This window comes from Ambystoma mexicanum, chromosome 3p, assembly GCF_040938575.1.
Source record: "Ambystoma mexicanum isolate Mex_15411 chromosome 3p, UKY_AmexF1_1, whole genome shotgun sequence".
Taxonomy (NCBI): domain Eukaryota; kingdom Metazoa; phylum Chordata; class Amphibia; order Caudata; family Ambystomatidae; genus Ambystoma; species Ambystoma mexicanum.
Window position 1 is genome coordinate 921,334,278 of NC_090925.1, and position 23,081 is coordinate 921,357,358.

The window sequence follows — 23,081 nt, forward strand, 5'->3', positions numbered from 1 at the left end:
CTTGCCCCAAGCCAAAGGGAGTCAAAACGCGCCCTGTCAGTGCCCACCGATCCGAAGGCAGTAAGTATGGCTGGATACCCTCTGCAGTTGTTATAATGATATGTCTTCTGTTCGCGGTCACCCTCAGCGCAGATGTTTCTCTGTTGGCCACAAGGATTTCACTATACACTTACTGCCTGCAGTACAAGGAGAGAGGAGGGACTAGGGACATAACAGACTCTCTGCGTTTAACTGAGAAATACATTTGTGAATGTATGAAAGCCAAGGAATTTTGTGTTTGGTTTGACTTACTGCCAACGCTCGTATAATCGTATGCGTTAGCTTGGCTCTGGGGTTTGACCATACCGCCAGCCAATGGGAAAGAGGAGCCAGCTGCCATTCATCCCCAATATGGAAGCATCCAAGCTCCAAGTGAGTAGCATAATTCGGAGCCGACTGAGGGAGGCCAAGCAGTTTTTTGAAAAAGGTGTTCTTTATAGATTCTATATGAGCAACCTTCTCCATACGTCATAGTGCAGCCCCATAGTTGGTCGCGGCTTTGGTTTGGGCTCTATAGACCTCTAGAATTAACCTAATGGGCTGCCCTGAGCAACAATTGTGAAAGCGAGGCAGACCCGCAATGGCCTGCCTCATTCTCAGGCTCTGTTTTTGATTTGGCCCGACCCCCGCCATCTTTCGTTGAAAGAGACTCCAAGGTATTAAAATGTATTCACCCTTGGAATGAGTTCACCCCCACTCCAGATTCTACGCATCTTGAGTGGTTTGCCTCCCGTTCCTCTGCATGCCATCACTGCTGACTTCTTGGAGTTTACTACCAATTTAAGATTGGACATAAACAATGTGTAGGCATCAACCAAGCGTTGTAGGGCCAAGGGGGTATGTGCAATTAGGGCCATATCATCAGCATAGCCAAGTACTGAGAGCGGCAGTCCACCCACCCTAATGAAATCCGCATTGGTGTCCACCAATGCCTGGTACACTCCATTAATGTAAAGGGCGAATAACATAACACTGGAGCCACCACACAACCCCTGTCAGACACCCTGAAAGGTTTCAAAGAAGGCTGTGCACTGTCCCTGATCACCAAATCTGACACAGGCCGACGTATGCCCGTCAATCAACTGGCGCACCTTTAACTCCGGACAGCCCATGGACCTGAGCACAGCCCAGAGCAATGCTCTGTCCACTTTGTCAAACGCTGTGCTCAGGTCCATGAAAGCCAGGTAGAGTGGTTCACCCCTCACAAAAATTGATGAGGCACCCACCAAATATAGGTTCAGGATCTCGGGTCCCCCTACCTAGATGAAAGCCATACTGGATATCTGCCAACACCCCAGAATCGGAGATCCATTGCTCCAAATGGACCAGTACAGCCCGACCAAAGATTTTAAAATAGGTAAGCAACAGAGAGATTGTTCTATAGGATAGGGCACTACCTGGATCACCCCTTTTAAATATTGGATAGATGATTGCTTGCCGCCAAGAGGTTGGATATATCCCAAGTTCCATAAAAGCATTAAAGCAGTTAGTCAGCAGGGGAGCCCACAAAGCTACCTCGTCACAAAAGAGATCCGCAGGGATAGCATCTGGGCCTGGTGCTCGGTTGTGGAGTTGTTAATTTACTGCAACTTTTATCTCCTCAACCGAAAAACGGAGAGTGGTACCACAATTCCCAGAGAACCTAATGGGGGCATCAGCCTTATAGAGAGAGCTTTTCTTATCACTATCACTTCTGCCCGTAGGCTGGGGGAGATTGGTGCTCTATTGTGTCACCCCCCTTTCCTGAGGGTACTGCCGGACTTGGTGGTATTGAGGTGTGATCCAAAGTTCCTACTTAAAGTTGTGTCTCTGTTTCACACATCTCATGATCTGTTCTCCCAGCCTTTTTTCAGGATTCGCAAACGCCGGAAGAGGTGGCTCGGCATGCCATTGATGTACGGTGGGCAGTATTGGACTATTTGGCTAGGACTGCCCCTTTCCGACAGTCTGATAGTCTACTGATTACTTTTTGTCCTGCTGATGCAGGTCGCAAGGCCTTAGTGGTTTCCATTAGCCGATGGATCCGTGTTATTGCCTCCATGGCCTATGTGGCTGCTGGTCTGTCTGTACCTGCGCACATTCAGGGGCGTTCCGCCAGGGGTTTGGTGGCTTCCATGGCCGATGCAAGGGGGGTTTCTCTGCAGGAGATTTGTAGGGCTGCCACCTGGACAGATCAAAGCCCTTTCATCAACCACTATCAGCTGAATGTCTCCCACCTGGGGAATGGTTCCTTCGTGGTTGGGGTTTTGCCAGTGGGGATGTGAATTTGGAGTAATTAAAGGTGTGTTATTTTCTGCACTCTTTTGGCTCTGTGTCTCATTGGGACTTTTTCCCTGTTGCTGCTATGGTATGCCTCATGAGGTAATTACTGGGACAAGGAGGAGTGGAAGGGGAGGTAATGCTCTGATTACTTACTGGTAATCTTCATTACTCCTAGTCCCACTCTTCCTCATCACAGTACTGACAACCGTCCTCTACCTCCCTGTGGGGAAGGTCCCATGATCTGGCTTGGTTATGTAAACTGGGTGACGTGGGTTAAGGGGAGGAGTTATAGGAAGTAAAAGAAATAAAAGAAGGTCCTGTGTCGGAGGCAGGGGCCTCATGAGGTAAGTACTGTGATGAGGAATAGTAGGACTAGGAGTAATGAAGATTACTGGTATATAATCAGAGCATTAATGCCTGCCCGCTTGGCTTTGGGTTTAACAGGTTCCCTTGTCAGAAGCACAGAAAATATTTGGGATAGACTTGCTTAACCTTTTCCTGGCTCTAGATGGCGGCTGAGGCAGATATGTAAAGGTGACGCAAAGAAGTGTGGCTTGCACTCAGTGCACGTGTATCTCTCTGAGGTAGGAAGAGGCAGGCTGGCAATAATGGACTTTTTGACTTGGTATGTCGGCAGAGATAGAGTCATTCGTTGGCATAGTCAAAATAAGATTTAACAGGGAACCAACCACCTTCGAGGGGGTGATGAATTCCATTGGTAGAATGGTGAGTGGACCATAGCTCCTAAATGAAAGTTCAAATAAGGTTACCGGCTCACTTCACTTCCAGGTTTCTAGCTTTGGCCTTGATTGCTACTGTCATAAAAACGAAGGTTGGAGCTCAGCAGGGGTGTACATTTCTTTTAGGGGTGTTTTAAGCCTATGACTTGGATCTCACCTTTGTTCTCAGTTACTTTGCGATGGTTCTGTGCCATGCCTGATCCAAGGGCCTCAAGGCCCTTGACAACAATGCATAACTGTTTTTGCTGGCTAGCAAAACAAAGTTATATCGAAGCAGAGGTGATGTGGGTTGAATAGGTTAATTCGGCATTTAATGTTGATGTTAAATATTAGGGGAGACACAGGAAAACACTTTGGTTGACTGTAAGAGATAGAAGGGCAGAGGAGGTCTCTCAGTTTCACGCACAGGCTGTGATCATATAAGAATGGCTGAAACTATTATAGTGTGGGATCAGGGACAGTGGTCACAATTTGAAGATGATGTGGGGAAAGTGTTACAGTCCACTGTGGGAAAGGTGTCGAAGGGGTCCTGTAGAATAAGTATGCTACAAGACCCATTTTAGGCACTTGAGACTAGGTCTTCCAACACATATCAGTGTTAGCTCAGTTCCACGGCAATGAAAGAAGCTAGATTGGCTTTTGTCCAGGATGTGGTTGGACTGTGTATGGGTATTGAGTTTGGTCATGGCAACTTTTTAAAAGGATTATTGACTACTATGGCAGGCCTGTGAGTAGTTGGACATTGGTAGGATTTTGTGAAAGTAGTCACAAGGTGGGCAGAATGTGATATGACAATGAACGTCATGAAGGTGTCGCTAGATACCTTTCAACCCTCAGCTCTTTGAGTAAAGGAAGCACCTCAGGAGGTGATTGTTTATGTACGATGTCCCTTAGAAGAAATATTCGACCTCCCTCAATAATTGCTAAATATCCTTGCTAGGGGGTATTTCTATCAGTTTACTGTCCCGTGAGTCACTATTTTGAACAGATTAAATATGTTTATCTTTTGCCGGCTCAAGTGACAGGAAAATGTGTTGCCAATTGACAGGGGCTTGCAATAACCACCTCTTTAAAGTCAAGTCAAACAATTTGGATGTATTACAGAAGTACAATTTCGTTAAGCACATTCCTGTCTCCTAAACACAATATTCAATATACAATAGTAAACAAGTCATGAACATCTGTGTGCCCAGCTGCTAGGGAATGTTCATATGCAAATGGTAAGACGTATGGTCAAAAGGATCATTTTCTTTTTTTAAACATTTATTTGCATAAAATTTCAGTGAGTCCATACAAAATGTAACCATCACATACATATTAATCATCATATCGCTTACAATATCCATATGTTCACTAACATCCATTGCTTTGTTAATTATTGCCCAGAGAAAATGTCCCAAAATGTAGTCACATTGCATAATATACAGCCCCCCTCGCTTCCCCAACCTAGATACTCCTTCATGACCAACCAATGACCATATCCTCACCCCCATATTTCTTCCCTTCACTTCCAAAATAATTCCTACACTTCCACGTCAATCCTTTCCTCCACATGTGCTCAAGCTAAGCATCTTTACTAAATAGTTCGATATAACCAGAAGCGATTCCTCTTCTATATTACATTTAGACTCTCTTGGTAGGTGTGTTAAACACTCGATGGTATAGATTCCTTTTGCTGTCAAACAGCCACTCCCTTTTGGAGGGTAGACTTGGGTTTTTCCATGCCATTGCCAGATTCAGTCTGGCTGCCAATAGCAGATAGTGAACAATGTGATTCAGTATTTGATATTCCATGTCCACCTATCGTGTGCGGAAGGGGATCATTATCGGATGCACTGTTGTTTCTAGCTCTTCCGATTAATGGATCCACGATAGGACCACCTTCCAGTAAGTCTGGGCATACCTGCAGGACTACCAAATATGCCAACTAGTTTCTGCCTCCCCACAGCCCCTTCGGCATTTTACGCTTACGTTATTATACATCAGAGAGAGCCTGTATAGTGTAAATTGCCATCTGTGGAGCAATGTTGATGCATGCAAACGGTGTTGGGAGGGTATTGACACTCCTGCTACTGATCGACACATCAGCTTCCGGAGCTCTTCATCTCCTTCATGCCATGTGTCCTCTTCCCATTGCTTTCAATCCCTTAAATCCTCCTGTGGTTCTGATAGTGAGATAGTCTTGTACATACTAGCTATTATACCCGTCGTTGCCACGGGATATCGATGCCATTTCAAAGGGTAACTCCCTTTTTTAAGATATTTCCCCATGTATCATCTGTAAGAACCCTCTTCAATTTTAGGTGCATAAATGGCAAAAGGTTCTCCACCTACAGGAAGTCTTGTGATCTCACCTGTGTTATATATTTCCCTTTACTCCACATCTGTCCCGCTTTCTCCAACCTGGCTGCCTACCAAAGCTGAAACCTGTTTGAATCTATAACACCTTGTCTATTTATGGGGCAGGGCCCATATACAACTTAAACGCAACGCCGTGTTTAGAGTCATCGGGCATCATTACGAGTCTGGCGGTAACCGTGGTGGTAAAACCGCCTGGCTACCGCCAGACTCGTATTACCATTCCGCCTCTGTGACTCCCGGAATTACCAGGGCATTACAGCCCTGGTGTCCCGGGAATTCCGGAGGCGGAATTCGGTAAATTCCCATTCCCATTCAGTCCCATAGGACTCAATGGGAATGGGGAAGTGTAAACACCGGCACCATCTTGTGATGGTGCCAGTGTTTCCACGTCCGCCTGCAGGCAGGAGGTGTTCAACCCGCCAGGTCAGACCTGGGGGGAAGATCACCTCCCGCCTGCAGGACTCGGGACCGGGTGATTCGGAATTAACAGTGGCGGTGGGATTACCGCCACTGTTAATTCCGGACCGCCCAACCTGTATTGAGGCCCATCCTGTATTCCCTTTCACGCTCCACATTTCCCAAAGAACTTGTAGGACTGAGTGTCTAAAGACTCTCCTGGGTATCTTGTACTTAGGAACCCATGACCAGACTCCAAACGACACTGGTGCCATCACCACATTTTCTTGCACCCCGGATTGTTTAGTAGAGTGTGGGTTTAAATGTTCCACCAAGACTCTAAGTTGAGCTGCCCTGTAATACGTGTTTATATCCGGTTAATGTACTCCTCCTTGTTCCTTTGGCAGTACAAGAACCTTATATGCTATCCTTGGTATGTTTCTCCCATAGAAATTACAGCAGCCGATCCTTTATCTGCGTTAGAAAACCAGTAGGTAACGGATTTGGTAAAATTTGAAAAAAAAAGCAGATTCTTGGTAGAACATTAATCTTTATCACATTTGGTCGAGCTATCTGCGACATTGTCAGCTTACTCCATCTTTCTGTGACTTTAAAAATGGTATCAAATACAGTATAATTTTTACTGTGAATAGCACGTCCAAAACATTGTGAGATTTATCCCAGATATCTAATCTCCCTTTCTGCCTTAAGGGTAATACCCCCAGAAGTGCCTTCTGATGTGTACAAATTGTATCTATAGGAAGAAACACTGCCTTTGTCAGGTTAATTTTAAAAAACCGAAAACTGCCTACAGGAAGTGGCATCTTTCGTAATGTTGGGGATTGTTTGCGTTGGGTTTTTCACATATATCACTATATCAAATGCACAAAGAAGGATCACATTCAAAACGTTAGCCATTACACACAAGTGCCTTTCGCTCACAGCCCCCCCTTACGTGTCCGAGAGATTTGTCCGAGCCACATCCTCTAGGCCTAAGAGAGCTCATGACACCAACCAACTATGCATCCCCACAATAAAAAGGATCAAAGCAGGGGGCACCAGCTTCCTTCACCTTGCTCCCAAGCAATGGAATGCCTTATCCAACACCCTCAGGGCAGAGAACTCACACACGTCTTTCCGGAAAGCACTCAAAACTATGCTATTCAACTAATCCTACACTGGTTCACAACAAACTTCCGCCCCAGTCACGCACAACATTGACCCTCTTCATCCTCCCTTGCTACTACATTCTTCCTATTAGTCGCTGCCCTCACTAACTGTTACCTACTGTTAGCAGGTTCACTGTAACCACGAAGCACAGTCAGGCTATTTCTTTTGTTTCCCCTGTTCCCCTCCCCGTGTTGATTATTTCCTTGTAACTAAGTAAGTTTGCTTGTATCAGCGCCACGATGCCCTCGGGCTGCTGTGCACTTTATAAATGTAAAAAAAAAATAATAATAATTAGTATTCGTTGTGTAGCACTTGTATCCCTTGTTTTGTCAGGCTACTTCTAATTCTCCCTGGCAAGGGTTCCATGACTCAGACAAAGAGGAGTGGTGAGGATCATTTTTTCGACCAATTGAAAACATCTCACTAACTGTACTGGGGTTTTACTAGGGGTGTGCAAACTTGTGTTATCTGCTGACGTCATTGTTCGCGAATACACAAAGTGTTGAAGTTTGCCGGGTTTTTTCTTACTATGCCTGCAGCTAAGTTGTTTTTATTGATCAGTTGAAATTTCTAACAAATTTTGTTTGCAGCTCAAAGGAATTGCACACATGAATGTCCGTGAAGTAGTTCTAAATATTACTGTTGTGCTGAGTATTGAGAAGCATGACCCTACTTGTGTAGTTTATTACTTGCTAAGGTACTTTCATTGGAAAATAATAAACATGTATAGCCCCATGTACAAACATCATTACTGGCTAACCATGCATTTATCAGAAATCCAAAGACATGTAGAAGCAGATTGCATGCATGCACACAACACACGCAACTTTGGGATGAGCCTGGCTGCTGGTTCTTCCTGGTGACTGTCACTGTGTGTTTGTGGTCTGGAAGATGGCCCCCTAGGAGCAAAAGAAAGCAGAGAGGTGGAGATGAGCAGTCCAACTCGCTGCGTGCCACCTTGCATTTCACTCATGCTGGACTGGGGCCAGATGCCCTAACCCTCTGCCAAAAACGAAGGTATTATGGGAGAAGGTGGGCCCCAAGATGAAGGTGAGAAATGGGGTCAAAAATGCACACCCAAACAGGGTTGTCATCAGTGGGAGACACCTGCTTACGAGCTTGTGCATGCAGGTATGAGAGGCTGTGAAACCCATGCCCGCAGCAGGCTCATAATGTGGTGGTAATGATATGATATGGCATTTATAACGGGCCTATACACAAGTGTTTCAAGGTGCGAGGTAAGGTAGAGCAAGTTTATTGTGACCTCTATGTCTCATTTAACTTTTATCTCATTTTTTAAAAACTGAACTGTAAAAACTAAGCTCTAACTGTAAAACCCTAAAATCTAACTGTCTAAACTCTGTCTAAATTCTAAACAAACTGACTGCCGTGACAGAGTTAGGCTCATGACCCTGTTGGGGGTTCTTAGTCCCAGAAAATCCCTCTCGTTCCATGAATCCTACCAATGCTACCACCCACTGTCACACAATGTCTTCCAGTACTGGTTCTGGTCAATCTTTTCTCTTGTTTATTTCAGGACAACAACTGCCAGAAGGCACCTTTGAGCAGGCAAGAAAACCCGATTGGAGCCAAGAGAATGGAATCAAGGACAGACATAGAATTCACAAGGAATTTCCTCCCAAACCCAAACGTATGCCAGGTGAATGGCAGGGCAAAAGAAAACGAGTTGGGAGTGAAAAAAGACTGCCTGGCAACAGGAGAGTCAACGAAAATTCTCCCCAAACCGAATTTAACACCACACTCACCAGCACAGGAAGAAAATAACAAGAAAAAAACACTTCCAGAACCACAGCAAGAAGAGTGACCATCAGAGACTTCACACAACCATGCTGGCAAAGGGGGAGAGCTTACAGGGTTTTTTAATCTTTGCATCAGTTTTAACCCCACCCCTGGGGAAAGCTTAGCCAAATATTGGCGCCAAGGGAAGCATGTGACCAGGGGACCAATGGAAGCCCAGAAGAGTGCTGTAAGATGGTAGCCTGGACTATAAAAGCCCGCCAACACAGAGGCGAATAGAAGGTGTTTTGTTGCAGTTGGGAGATGGACGAAGAGACCAGCGAGGGGGTGGGGAGGTGTACCAGGTGGAGAAGGAGGTGGCAGAAGCTGTTGGAGTATAGAGAGAGAGAGATAGAAGGTGAGGTATTGGTTCTGAAAAAAGTCGTACCAGCTGTATGCAGTGTAGTGTGAGATAGGGGTGTAAAAGTATTATGTTAATCTGCAGAACAGGTGGCTATTTACCGGGCAGCCTTAACTGCATCGGGGAGCCCCTGGAACAGCAGTTAGAATTCTCGTATACGTATCAATTGATGTCAACTACCCAGGCGGTTCTAATGATTATGATTGAGAAAAAAAGAAAAATATTTAGATGTTTCCGAAAGGACTCGAGGGACTCCAGAGAACGCAGAGAGAGGGAGCATGGTCCAGAGCTTGGTTGAGAGAAAAAGATATAGAGAGAGGGGAAATGTAGGGGGATTAGAGAGAGAGCAAGAGTGATGGAGAGAGTGTCTGGTAGGAGGGTCTGCAGAGAGTGCAAGGCATTAGTGGGAGTAATGGTGAGGGCAGAGTGAAGCAGAAAGGGAGGAAGGTAGTTGGAAGAGATAGGCAGATAGAGTGCAGTGAGATTAGGGTCTAGAGGCATAGAGAGTGGGTTGCGTGCAGTAGAGAAGTGCAGAGAAAGGCATATAGACAGGTGAGGAGAAAGGTGTGTAGAGAGGTGAGGAGACGGGTGTATGGAGAGGTGAGAAGGATACGTAGATAGGAGGGGAGAGGGATGTGTAGCGAGGTGAAGAAAGGGGACTATAGAGGAGAGAGGCAGAGATAAAGTGTATATATATCGGAGGGACAATAGAGTGAGAGTGGGGAGACTATTGGAGGGAGTGTGAAAGCATGGAAGTGGGAGTAAGATCAAGAATGAAGAGAGAAATTGAGTGACTGTGGGTTACGCTGAACCAGAATGACTGATGTTGGCACTATTGAGCCCGTCATTCGTACTTAAAATTCGGAGGAAGGAGTATTTCAGGGCACCACTAGAATATTCCAGGATGGGGGGGGGGGAGAGAGAGAGAGAGAGAGAGAGAGAGAGAGAGAGAGAGAGAGAGATATATATATATATAGCTGGACAGAGAGATAGCTTCATGCCTTTAGGCCCTTGCTGTTAGCTAGTGAAGATTCTAGGCAGTAGGGGTTACCGATCTCTAGTGACCATCATCTTGGGGATTATGGAAGCCTGGGTTAGGGTGGAGGCATCTCACAACAAGCTGAGATTGGGGCGGTCAGACATTATGTAGCCCCTCCTGAAAAATTCAAATAGATATCCTGGAACTGGCTTTGGGACTTTTTGTGTTCTTGAGACCCTCTGTAACACCACCAAACTAACTGTAAACGCCAACATATCATACACCTTATCCTGAATAGTATATTCACTGGTTTCCTTTTCTTAAATGGAAGCCAGGAGCTGCAGCTGGGAGCTTGCATGGGAACTGGCATGGGAACTGTAACTTATAAAACGCAGCAGTCTGCAGTTAACCATTCAAGTGAAACTGGCACCAACCTGCAACCAGGCCTGCCGCCAAAGCCTTCAAGGACCGTGGGAGAGAATATATGGTAAGTTCTAGGAAGTACAAAACCGTTTGGACCATGCAAGAGCCAGGATTGATCGTTTTGAAGAGAGGCTTGACAGGGCCTTAAACAGGAATAACCATGTAAATCTTCCGATTTCCCTTGTCCCCTTTTTTCCCGTTTTTTATGCATTGTTGTGGTTATATTTCAAGAGAATCCGAAGCCAAGGAGTCATAGACTCCTGCTTCATATTTGTGATAATTCACAAACTCATAGCTTTAAGCTGTTGAGGAGGGCACTGAAACCTTTATATGGTTGAATTCCATCAGATGGCCCATATGATGCTGAGCTGCGGAGGGCCATGTGCAGTTAGCATACTGCTCAGCGTCTTTTGGGGTTTGACAGAACGGCTGAAGTAGCCACATGTGTTTATCATTTGGCCATTATGTTGGCCAAGCAGTGTGCAAATCAGGGGTCCTAGTAATAGTTCCAATTCGGCATTGCATGCATGATCTTACTGCAATTGTCTCTGGAAACAAAACCAACAGCCAATCCTTTTGGTTTCAGGCACTAAAAAAAAGATGGCTTTGACTACTGCGATGATGCTGCTGTGTGTATCTTCCAATAAACGCTTAAAGGACTGTTTCTTTGTTTGTGAATCACAAACAGAGGACAGGATCATGCCCCCGTTACCTCTAAACTTTTTCCCTTGGTGTTAAAAACCTCTCAATTAAACACCATGAGGACTGATGAACCAGATCGAGGAAACCAATTACAACCAAATTGCTGTTTCGTCTAGTGAGCGTTAATATTCAAAACCTCACTCGTAAGTTTTCTTTAGAAAAAATATTATTACTTTATTACAACATATCATTTTTAAAACCCTAAAATACATACCAATTTATGTAGATATGCAATATTTAAAAAAAAACTTTTGACAAAAACCGTAAGGGATAATAGGGGATCGACCACCCCTCTCCTGAACCACAGAACCCGAATGAATCGACCCTCCCACCGTGGTTGGCACGGGCGTCTGAATATAATATCACAGCGAACCACGTGGCAGCCAATGGGGGGAAGAAGGAATTAGGGAAAGGGGGTGGATAGACAAAGGAAAGAAGGGGACATAACATACAATTCACAATTGTTCCACATAACAACCTACTAATACCATGAAATCTGAATACCTACTCCTGATCCTACACCTATTTCAGAATTATGCATAGTATACCTAAACCTCCTCCTGAAACCTGATTTTGCATATTACACCAAACATGAAGGATGGACACAAATAACAATGACATGACCCCACAGTAATAGCAAGCGGAATGACACAAACAAGAAAGCTGCTTCCACGATGAATAAACGTGAACACATGGCCCATTGGGCTAGCAAAGCATTAGAGAAACGTGAAACTAACCTTGCCCTTAGTTGATCAGGCACATGAACTTCACAGAGACTGTGACAAGACTCTGCCCTCTGTATGCAGGCAACATGAACATTACAGAGAGGGTGACAAAACTCTGCCCACACTGAATGAACGTAAATGAAAAGTGTGCTCTTGTACTTCAAGGAGTTTCAGTTCCTAAGAAAGGACTGCGGAACAAATAGCGGAATACATATTAACAAAAATGTCCAGGGAAATCAATAGCGTTGCTCGTGGACATAACAGACCAGCTTCAATGTAGCCGGCCGCTAAATAAATCACAGATACTCCCGTGTCCTTTAACCATAAGAAGAAAAACACTTATCTGTGTGTCCGGGCGGCTCACAAGCGCACCCGGACACATGAAATGCTGCAGTCAGCCGCCGTGAACTGGATGCTCTCTCCGCCGTGGCATGAAACAGAATGCCATGTTCTCGTTACTCATAATCGAGAGTTTGAACGGCATTGTGGCTTTCTCCTTATTCAATGAGTACACGAGAAGATCAGCATGCCGTATTTTCTCCTGCTGCTCCGACATGTCGTGGCCGCCCGTGCTGCTTAATCAACAATTATCAGCACCAGTGCACGGGCGGCCAACGGTTTAATAGCTGTCTCAGTTACCCCCAGCTGCTGTCTCAATTATCCCCAGCTGGCGAATGGCGCGAGGAGGGAAGAACTACTCCAGCCCCCTCAGCCTACTGGGAAATGTAGTTTCTTCAGCTTTCACAGCTAATTCCTATGGTACGGTCGCCGAAGCTTGCCCCAATTCCATTTCCTGACACCTTTTGTATATAATGAAAAGAATGGTGTTCCCATTAACAATGGGAACTCCCGTCCCCTGCACACCTCTGGGTATTGGATAACAAGATCCAAACAAAATATACTTTTTTGTTCACTTATTGTTGATTTTTAGTATTGCAAAGTATCAATTAAGCCACTCTTTTGTACAAATATTACATATAAAAACATGCAATGATTTGTTTCAATATACATAAAAATTTCAAAAAGTCTTTATGAAGGCATGATAGTATTTTAGTACCATATACATGATAATAAAGAATGTTCGAGTTCAATTCACTCAAAAAGAATATACAGTAATTCAAAAAAATTCAAGAAAAAAGGGGAAAGCCTTTCTAATTCAGAGCTCTACGCGTTTCGAGAGTGTGCCTCTCTTCTTCAGGAGCAATAACTTTTCAGTATGGACACAATGTTTTCTTATCCTGTTATTAATTCACAGTCAACAAATAAATTCAAAGTATGTCCATTTCATTTTTCTTTCATTTTTCTCTATGTCTTTAGAACTTCAAGCATCCCTTCTTGTTGTGGAATGGTGAAAACGTCATCTAGTGAAGTAGCAATATGATGTGCTGTAAATAACAATAATATGTATATTAGCTAGTGATTTAAACGGGGAATTAAATAAATATAAACCTGTGTGGGAAACGGTATTCCTACCTGTGTTTCTTGTTCATATCCTGTGTGTTTCTCAATTCAAAGATGACCACTGTTAATGGCTGGCATCTGTGGCTTCTAATCAGCCTTCGTTCTGTCACAAATAATAATTTGATAATTTCTATCAGAATGTAGTTGCACATTATGCTTTCATCTGATTCCTTAACTTAAGTTAAAAAAAAAATACCTCAATGCCCTGTTGGTAGTGTTTGTTGTAGTGCTGAGCCCCTCGTGGTCCCGTCCCCAGCTTTTCAAAGGTAACCTACGCGAAAAACATTGTGTCAATGTATGTAACTTTTCCCATGTCACTAATAGATGTTGTAACCTCTCTCATTTCTTTCATACCTTATTAGTGATGTTCCTTCACTCCAACACAAGATCTGCAATCTCTGCCCGAGCCGCGCCTGTTTTTGATCCTCTCTCCCTATTTATTGTCATGTGACTTAAGGTCGTATGTCTGTATAGATCATGTGATCGGATTAGCATTCTGGGAGTCGTAGTGTTAATCACAAAATAATGCGCAAATGCATGCTGACCGTGTGTATTTAGTTTTAATAGTCATTACCCTGTGAAATCTATTGCTTATCTGTGTGTGTGTCGTTTTACACTGATTACCAGACTGAAATAAGGTGTTTCCTTATTGTCAATGAGCTAAATCTAGCCCCAGTGTTTTCTGGGAGTTGTAGTGTCAATTTAGATAATACACAAGATGTGTTTAGTGTTCAAATGGGTTCTGCAGTTCATGTATCTTTATTTGCCCCACTCTCGAGTGAATGTGACTTTCACCCCACTCTTAGGTAAAAAACGGCCACTTAACAATGCCAGGTCAACTTGTAGGAGTTGTAGTCATAGTACTACTATTCTCAAAAATTGAGAAACTCACTACGCTAATTTTATAGTGATGTGGTCAAGTAGGTTTTATGCCAATGGTAATGTCAATTGTAAGTGCCTATACGTGCCATACGATATTAATTTCTTGGCTCAGCTAGATCCATGTTTAAAGTCCAGGACATTATCTGTAGATTGTCTTTTCCTCATTCCACATTAGTAAGTGGGAGACAGGTATACATTATAATAACAACTCCAGAAATTTCTCAAGTGTGTATCACTATATGAATGTGACAGTAGTAGATCAAAGAGATTATGAAGGCAGTTGACAATTTATACAAGGAACATTAACATCATTATTATTGCTTTTTTCTTTTCTTTTCACAAGAATACATTCAGGCAATACTCCTCGTTCATACCTCTAGGCTCAAGAGAGTCCAATTTGTGTACCCAAAACATCTCTCTACGAGATAGAATTTGCTGTAAATTGCCCCCTCTGGCTGGGCGTGTAAATGTTTGTATATAAAAAACAAAGAAAACAATCAGAAAACAATCAAGAAAACAATCAATCGATACTTAATCACATATTACAGAAAAAATCAACACCTCTAAAGTTAATAGAGGGAAAAGTTTGTGAAGAAAATGTATATATGTGAAAGAACAAGAGAAAGAAAAAAAGCAAAAGAAGATGTCAATCAGTCAGAAAGAAAAGAGAAACTGATTCATAAATACACCATAGCAAAATTCTCAAGACACAATCTACATTACTAGCATATATGATAAATATACCAATCTTATGTGTAGCATTGAATCCGTTAATTCATTTTTAGGATTCCTTAATGTCACTTAGTCGTGTAAAGCTTTTAATGCTCTATTTACACTGTGTAATCAATTCCACAGTAACTTGATCCCGACATGTTTCATTCCCAATTTCTATTGAACGTTTGGAGGGAAATTCTTCAGGGGACTTCTTTCAGTGAACGATATATGTGTCAACAAAAAACAGATTTTTCTAGCGTGTACTTTTCAGCATTGGGTTCAATCAGTACTTCAGCCCTCATAGGGTTACTCTCTTTTCGAATATGACAGTGGCCTCACTCCAATCTTTATTTATTGAAGAGTGTGGTCGATGGAACTTCTTATTAGTAGAAAGCTTGGTATCATTAGAGGCTGAAGTTGTGAAAGCTTGCAGGTGCCTGCTCTGTTTTTCCAAAAGACAGCGCAATAAATGCGTTAGTAGAGATGGGTCGAACTAATGACCTGTGCAGTATTGTGCTTCTCTGAGAAGGAAAAGAACTGCTGCTTGACAATGCTGACTGCACGGCGAACTTCTGTTGACTCGCTCTCGGCTGCTGTTCACTCCATTAAAGCACGCAATTGTATCTTCACCATGGAAAACATTCAAAGAAATGCTTGCTGGCAAAGTTGTTGCGGTATGGCAGTTGAGGTAGTGGAGGTTGAACAGGCAGTGAGGAATTTCTTAAAAGAAGTCCACTGTGCCCTGCTGCACACTGTCATTGTTTATTATGCAGTCACATTCAACTGAGGGAGTGCCTTTCCCCCCAAGCAAGGTGACGCACAATAAAGCACTTTCATTCAAGTTCAGTTTGGTGAGGCCTCCAACGCGTCTCGCACCGAACTCCAACAAATACCTTATGTCACCAATGGACTAGTACCCAGGCCCGTGTGTAGTAAGAATATATGTTTATTTATTTATTTCATCAGGATTTGACAAACAGACTAACATCAGCCACCAATGCTGTGGCAACAGCCAAAATCACAACTATGGCTCGGTTAGATAAAACAACACAGGTGACATTTTGAGACATGCAATAAGTTACACGGATTTCATTTCAATTCAACCAACAGAAAACATTCACAATCTAATACAGGGTCCACAGGAATGACTTACTTTGAAACAATACTTTTCCCCCAGCAACCCCCAACCTCCAGGCCTTAATTTAATATGAACTTTTGATTGAAAAGCAAGATGCAGGGAGTGAGGACCCAATGGAAAAATCATTTTGCTGCAGATTTAAAAAGGCGCTGTTTGGCAAAGGAATTCAATGAAAGAAATCGTTTTGTGCTTGTTTCAAAGGCAAGGTTCATAACAAAGGAACTAAAATGAAAATCATAACAACACAACACAATGCAATTTCAACAGAGAGGGTCGTTTTCTATGGGGAATGTACTTTGAATGGATTTAATAGATTGTGCTAAGGGCCTATCCAGTTTCACCCCCCTGGCCCCTTGACCCACCAATGGAAAGGTATAAAGGCAGGTGACTCCCCAGACAATTGATGGCTTTGGGATATCTACTTACATGGGAGGCTTTGGTCAGGGCTCCTCTGAGGACAGCCCTGGCCTGGTCAAGGGCTTTCAGTCAAGGACTTCCTCCTGCACCCAGACTCCTTTTGCTCCTCTGGTTTCGGTCACTGCTAGCGTCCCTATATCCCAGCCACTGTCACCAGTACAATGGTTGAGGCCTCCCTGCTAGCTGTTCCTAGCAAGAGTCCAGCAGCAGCTCTCTCCCAGAATAATTCACAAAACGCCTAGTTCTGATGCCAACCTGCCCTTTTCTAGGGTTAGTGACACAGCAACCTTGTCATAATTCCAACGGTCAGGATTGGCTAACATGTTCACTTCACCTCCCACCAAGATGCCCACTGACTACTGATAGTACTAGAAATTGAAAGGGGTGTATTAAGTAAACTCAGGGAGGAGAATGATATATCATTTCAAAATTACAGAAGTTAATTTTTTCAGCTCTGCAAATCTATCAACATGGCAACTGCCCTCATTTTTCAGAGAATTGCATAAGTGCATACATTTTTAAATAGCTACATTTTAAGGCAAATCAGATGATGCTAATTGGACGTCAGCACACGCTTCCTGGGTGGAGTTACCATTTTTTCATGGTTTTCTGCTGCACCGTAATAGCTCAAATTGGGACAGTTCCCCATTTAGACCTTATCTTCACGATCCACCACCAGACCAATTCTCCCATTGCTCAGGTGTATGTAAATGGCAAAAATTATACTTTTCCACATAACTTAAACTATGTACATCACATACATTTCATTTTTACAGGGTCCCAATGGGCTTTTTCTTCTGTTTAATTTGAACCCGGGTTGGCTCACTCAGACACAAAATACTCCTTTTATTTGGGAAAAACTGTATACCCTGTTTAATCAATAGCAGGGAACAACATGGCCCCAGTGAGTAGGTTTCCATTTCCCTGAAACCATGTGACCAGCCCTCTGGTTTATCTGTGTTTATCTTACCATGTACTTCTGTTGGGCTTCAAAGGCCTTGTTCATTGTTTAATGTACAGTTTTATGGGAAGCTTGACCTCAAGGTTACATCTGCAGGACATGTTATCAGCAACTAATTGACAACCAGAAATTTTTCTTCATAGGTCCAGCTCCAAAAAGTTCAGATTTCAAAGGCTCTTTGTTCAGAACTAATTACACTTTTGATGAAGCACCTGACCTTAAAGGTTGTGTCTGTTGACTGTGTTATCAACAATTCACTGTAGTTGAAATCTCTCCTACATCATTTCCATGTATTTTATTTTCTCTTTAAATTGAAAACCAGACATCTTTCTCCTAGAGAGCCCAAACCAACAGGTCATGGGTCACAGTTTCCTTTTCAGTGGACATGCCCCCCTGCATCCAGTTTTTAATATGTCTGTGTGTAATGTCTTTCTAACATAGAGTATCGCAATGCTCGAAGTAGGCCTCTCCTCCTGTCATTTAAATGTTGACAAGTAAGTGTTTTTATTTGTGACAAATGCAAAGTGCTTGGCTACACTTTAGATTTCTGGATCACAGTATGGTGCTGCATTGAAGTCAGTGTAACATGCTGCTATCCGTCACTTTGAGTGCAAGTTTAGCTTTTCATATTTTGCAAAAACAGCATTTTTAGCCGCATATGTCTTTTGCCATGTATTGGGCACAGCTAGCAATTTTAAGTTTTCAGGCACATTTTCCTTCACTTGAGCAGCTGTTCAGTTTGGTAAAGTTGAAAGAGGCCCATTTCTGTTCGTGTCCTAGGCCTTAAATCAGAAACAGAAGTGTTTTGGGACTCGTCTGCATTTTCCAATGGGTAGCACCAGTCATCTTCACTTTTAAACACTGGCCTGGCCTTTTATTTCTGAGATTCAGGGGCTATATTTGACGCCACAAATCATAGTCTCTTGCCGGTCCACTGGTCTACATGTCTGTTGTCACATGAATAGTGTGCACCATGGACTCCATCAGTGCTTTTTCATTTATTGATAAGTGTTCTGTGATGACCAGGCACTGCAATTGTTGAAAAATGTGTGTTCCTGGGTACATAATTGTTGTATATTTTAGTTTCCCCCAGAGATGACTCATAGAGGCAGCTTCACTGTAGAGCTTTTTAGTCATGCTGATTCAGGAAGCACATGATACAGCATAAGTAATAGAGAGTTACACATTGGAGTACAGGATTGTACATTGTGGTGCATTTGGGATCATTTCATACCACCCATGCTCAAATTACAAAAAGACATCACCACTACTCACTATTACAACTTCACCTTCATCACTCAACATTAGTGACTGTTGGGAGATGAAAGTGAAATTGTAATAACTGTGAAAAAGTGCTGGCAGACATTGAGAGCAGAGGTGCCTGGTTCCGTAATTGAAGGCCACAAAGCAGCAGGAATGCATCACAGTGCCACAAAGATGAGATTGCAGGGGGTATGGGGTTTGATGCCATGATCGCATCCTGAGATGCTTGGACAGCTCCTTCGACAGAATCATCTTCTTTCTCTTCAGCAGTCAATGCACTTTTGCTCTTTTCCTGTTGAGCATGCAGTTCCTCTCAGTGTCTCAGTGATTGTTTTCTAAGCGACTCCGAAGCAGTCCCCTCCAGTGATAAAGCGTTTTCTCAAATAACTGCTTTCAGATTGATGTTGTGCTTTGTTATTATGTTGAGTGTATATAGTTTTTTTATTTGTCAATGTATATTTGCATGTATACCTTTCTAAACATATGATTTAGATTTTTGTTTTTCCTTATGGGCTTGTGTGCTTTTCTAAATTAATAAATATGTTTTTGATAGCCATCAGTTAATTCAGTGAACTCCTCTCCATAGCATCTTTAGACTTTGTGTCTTGTTTCATCTTTGCCACACTTGTATTTCTTTAGAGGGGCATCCCTTGTATTAATCACAAACGTAGCCACGCTGCTTGTCATTTGGAGGTGGTGGGCGCCGTCTTGCTTGCTTCATCTTCCCTCTTCTGAGGTATGTTGTGGTAGGGTAGCTTTCAAAGAAAGGAAATCTATTGATTCATTGTTTGGTCTACCTTCATTGAAAATAAATAAAATATGTAAGCATGACTGTGCATGCACTTGTTTGCATTTGCTATATTGTTTGCTATATTGAAGGTTTAGTGGGAAAAATGCAAAACATTATGGAACATATATTATTCATATTGTAATTACATTTGTTTATAAATGTATTGCATAATATGCCTGTGAATCTGACTGAGATGCTGGACCTGGATAGAGCAATACGCTGAAGTTGACAAATTAATGAGTGTGCAAGTGTGTGTACACTGTCCACTGCTTACAATTTTGCATACATTGACACATTCTCAGGATTGATTTTTTCCTTTTCACTTTTGATGTAGCAATCTTGTGCCATTTTCCATGCAGGCGCTGTCCTCCCTTGGGATTATTTACTACGCCACTGCAGTCCACAAGTGCGGCCATTGCATTTACAAAAACAATAATTTCCACAGTGGCCAAAACTTTACGCTGATCACGTAAAATAATAATCAAGATGAATAAAAAATGGCATTATATCACAAAAAGGATAACTTTGAAAAAAATATTACTTTCATCATATATAATAATCACAGTGAATAAGCCAAACTGTAGTAACTCTCAAAAAAAACCACAGTGACAAGAAACGTATAATAATAATAATCACTGTGAATAAAACAAGTGTAATAATTCACAAAAGTATCATAGTGACAAAATAGTTATATTGATCAGAACAATAATAATCTAGGTGAATATAAAAAGTGTAGTAATTCATGGAAAATGCCACAGCGACAATATTACTATTGATCAGAAATAATAACACTAAAGGCGAATAAAAGAAAATTGAAGCCATTCAAGATAAATACAACAGTGACAAAAAATAAGAATTGAAAATATTTAAAAAATGGTGACAAGTAAAAATATAATAATATAGAATAAATGTAACAATATTAACAATTGTTGTTTAGAGTTTACAAAATAAACCATTAAGCATGAATCAGTAATAATAAATCAAAAACACAATATTGATTTTTTTTACATTTCATTGACAATGAAATTACAATAGGAATCGTTACAAATATTCACACACACACACATTCATTATCTGCACTTTTTCTTTTGCTTAACTTACATCATTTACATGTTTGACTAAATGTGGTGTAAGTTATCAAAATGTCAATATCCACGAAGCTAAACAGTGAAATCACGCAGAAATCACACTTTGCACAAAATCCAGCGAAACATCCACCAGATTCACTAAGAAAACAAACGTACAAGTATACACTACAAAACAGCCAGTCTAATTTCCAGAGGTAGAAATTAGGCCATTGGAAGTAAATGCAGAAGTAAAATAACATTTCAAAACTATTTTCCAACTCACACATTTTTACTACTCACTTCTACAATTCCTTCATCCATCCCACCGCATACATGTTACCACTTTCATATTTCATAGACCACACTTACACCATCGCCTGATAGGTGTAGCTTCGGACACTGAAGCAGGCAAGCTTTTTAGTAATTTCCACTAAACCTACACCTCGGGCTCGGGGGCGTGCTGTTCATTGAAATGCACAACACGAATACACCCCCCAAATGTGTGTCTCACACCCTCTGACACACCCACACAATTTGAGCACACACCTTGGGACATCCACCAAAAATCTGGACACACTCACTAACACACCCAAGATCTACATGACACATCCACAGCCTAATTCATGTGACCAAAATCAGTACATATGGTGCAGAGGTTACACCTATAGCATATGAAAGATCTGTCCCTTCACTGAGGTTCTGTGGTGGAAATTCCACAAAACGGTGGCATTACTCACACCATGATTATAAAATACATATAGTCACATACATAGAGGGTTCAGACCAACAACTGTCAATAACAAACACACTACAGATATTTCACATACATCACACATCATACTATCAACAAAATGACAAGCAGTCATTAGGTACACAACACTTGCAATAAATGTCCAAAAAGTGCAAGCGCCTGCACATTATGCTAATGTCATGGTCACAAGTCCACAAGGTAGCCACATGTGTGAAGCACTCAAACAACATGTTGATTGTATGTCAATGTGCCAAATACAATATTTTCAACATCTATAAAATGGTACGTGTCTGATCAGGCAAAAAAGGCCCATCCATCACTATTACCAACAAACACTTCCACCTCCTCAAATTGGCACTATATAAGCCAGTACACACAGGTATGTCTATTCACATCTGAGTCCATGATGGGCAGCACAAAGGATGCTCCAAAACTCTCCTGGAGAAAAGTGTACTTTTACAAAGCTCGAGATGGAGGTCCTTGAAGACTTTCTCATCAGGCATAAGGACATTGTCATGGAGACACAGGGCTGCCACTCCATCCTCAGCCAGATGGATTCACTCTGGGAGAAGGCAACACAGTGTATCAAAGCCCTTGGAGTGGAGTTACGCACTGTAGAGGAAGTCAAGAAGTGGGGGGACAAGAGTTGCAGGGTGAAGGAAAACCATGGGTTGCATTGTTGATGCCCTTGGAGGAAACCCAGAATTCAACACAAATCGACCCTGCACATATTTGACAACAAGTAAGCCCGTATTGCTCCCATCACTGTGAGCTCCTGCTGTTACTCACCGGACAGAGGGACCGATCACATAAAAGAGCGGGGAGAACGCATCGCCACAGACCCAGCTGAAAGAAAGGACAAGAAGTATCGAAAAAGAAATGAGTGTTTCCTACCCTTGACTAACAACTACCAGTAATGATACCTTTATTATTTCCCATCTATCCTGATGTAACAGACAATGGATACCACCTAGGAGCACAGAAGGATATCAAACACTATTCTTCCTAAGGATGACCTTAATGATATGAGAGGGAAATGCACGGTTCTTACCACTGTTTAGGAACTTGGGTGACTGGATATTCAGGATGGGAAACCACTAAAGTATAAAATAATAAACAGGAAGGATAGTAAGGTAACTTATTCCCGGGCGGCACGAGGAGCGCATTAGAGACGGGTTGGTGCACTTCCCAGCATAGCGTCCCTGTGTGCACTAAGAAGGGTATAGTCCAGGAAATGGATTGGATTCAACACAGTCAGAAAACAGGATGGGAAAGAGTGGTAGAGATGAGGACTCTGTTTCCAAAGGCACAGCAGAAGAGAAACGTTCCAGAGCAGACTGAGGTACGTGACGTATGGAATTCACTTACCGCTCTAGTGGAGGAAGTGCTTCTGTAAGCAGAGCTTCCAGAGAGAGAGAGCCGCGGGGAGTAGTATGTCAAGGCAGTCCGTAAGCGTTCGCAGAGGTTCGTTACACACGAGGGCAATGGTATGCAGGATTGGGCAGTCCTTAAGCGTTAGCAGAGGTTCGGTACACTGGAAGGCAAAGGTATGACAGAGTCGTAATCCGAGGCAGACTGTTGGAATTTGCAGGAAGTTCGGTACACAGATCAGCAGTCACGGGTCAGAGGATAAAGAATCAGGCAATTCGGGTGAGGCCAAAAGGGTCGGTACACGTGAGGTA

The 23,081-nt window shown here is 42.6% G+C and overlaps 1 long non-coding RNA gene across 3 annotated transcripts in view; it reads left to right on the top strand.

Annotated features, from left to right (window-relative positions):
• The window catches only part of LOC138581119 (uncharacterized), a 137,852-nt gene that overhangs the window by 102,239 nt on the left and 12,532 nt on the right, over window positions 1–23,081 (top strand). For 2 of the 3 annotated variants that reach the window (XR_011304444.1, XR_011304447.1), the window contains one exon: window positions 8,506–14,421. The exons of the other annotated variant lie outside the window; for it this stretch is intronic. This is a non-coding gene — a long non-coding RNA (uncharacterized lncRNA). Of the gene's footprint in view, window positions 1–8,505; window positions 14,422–23,081 lie in introns of those variants that run through there. 3 annotated transcript variants of the gene reach the window in all.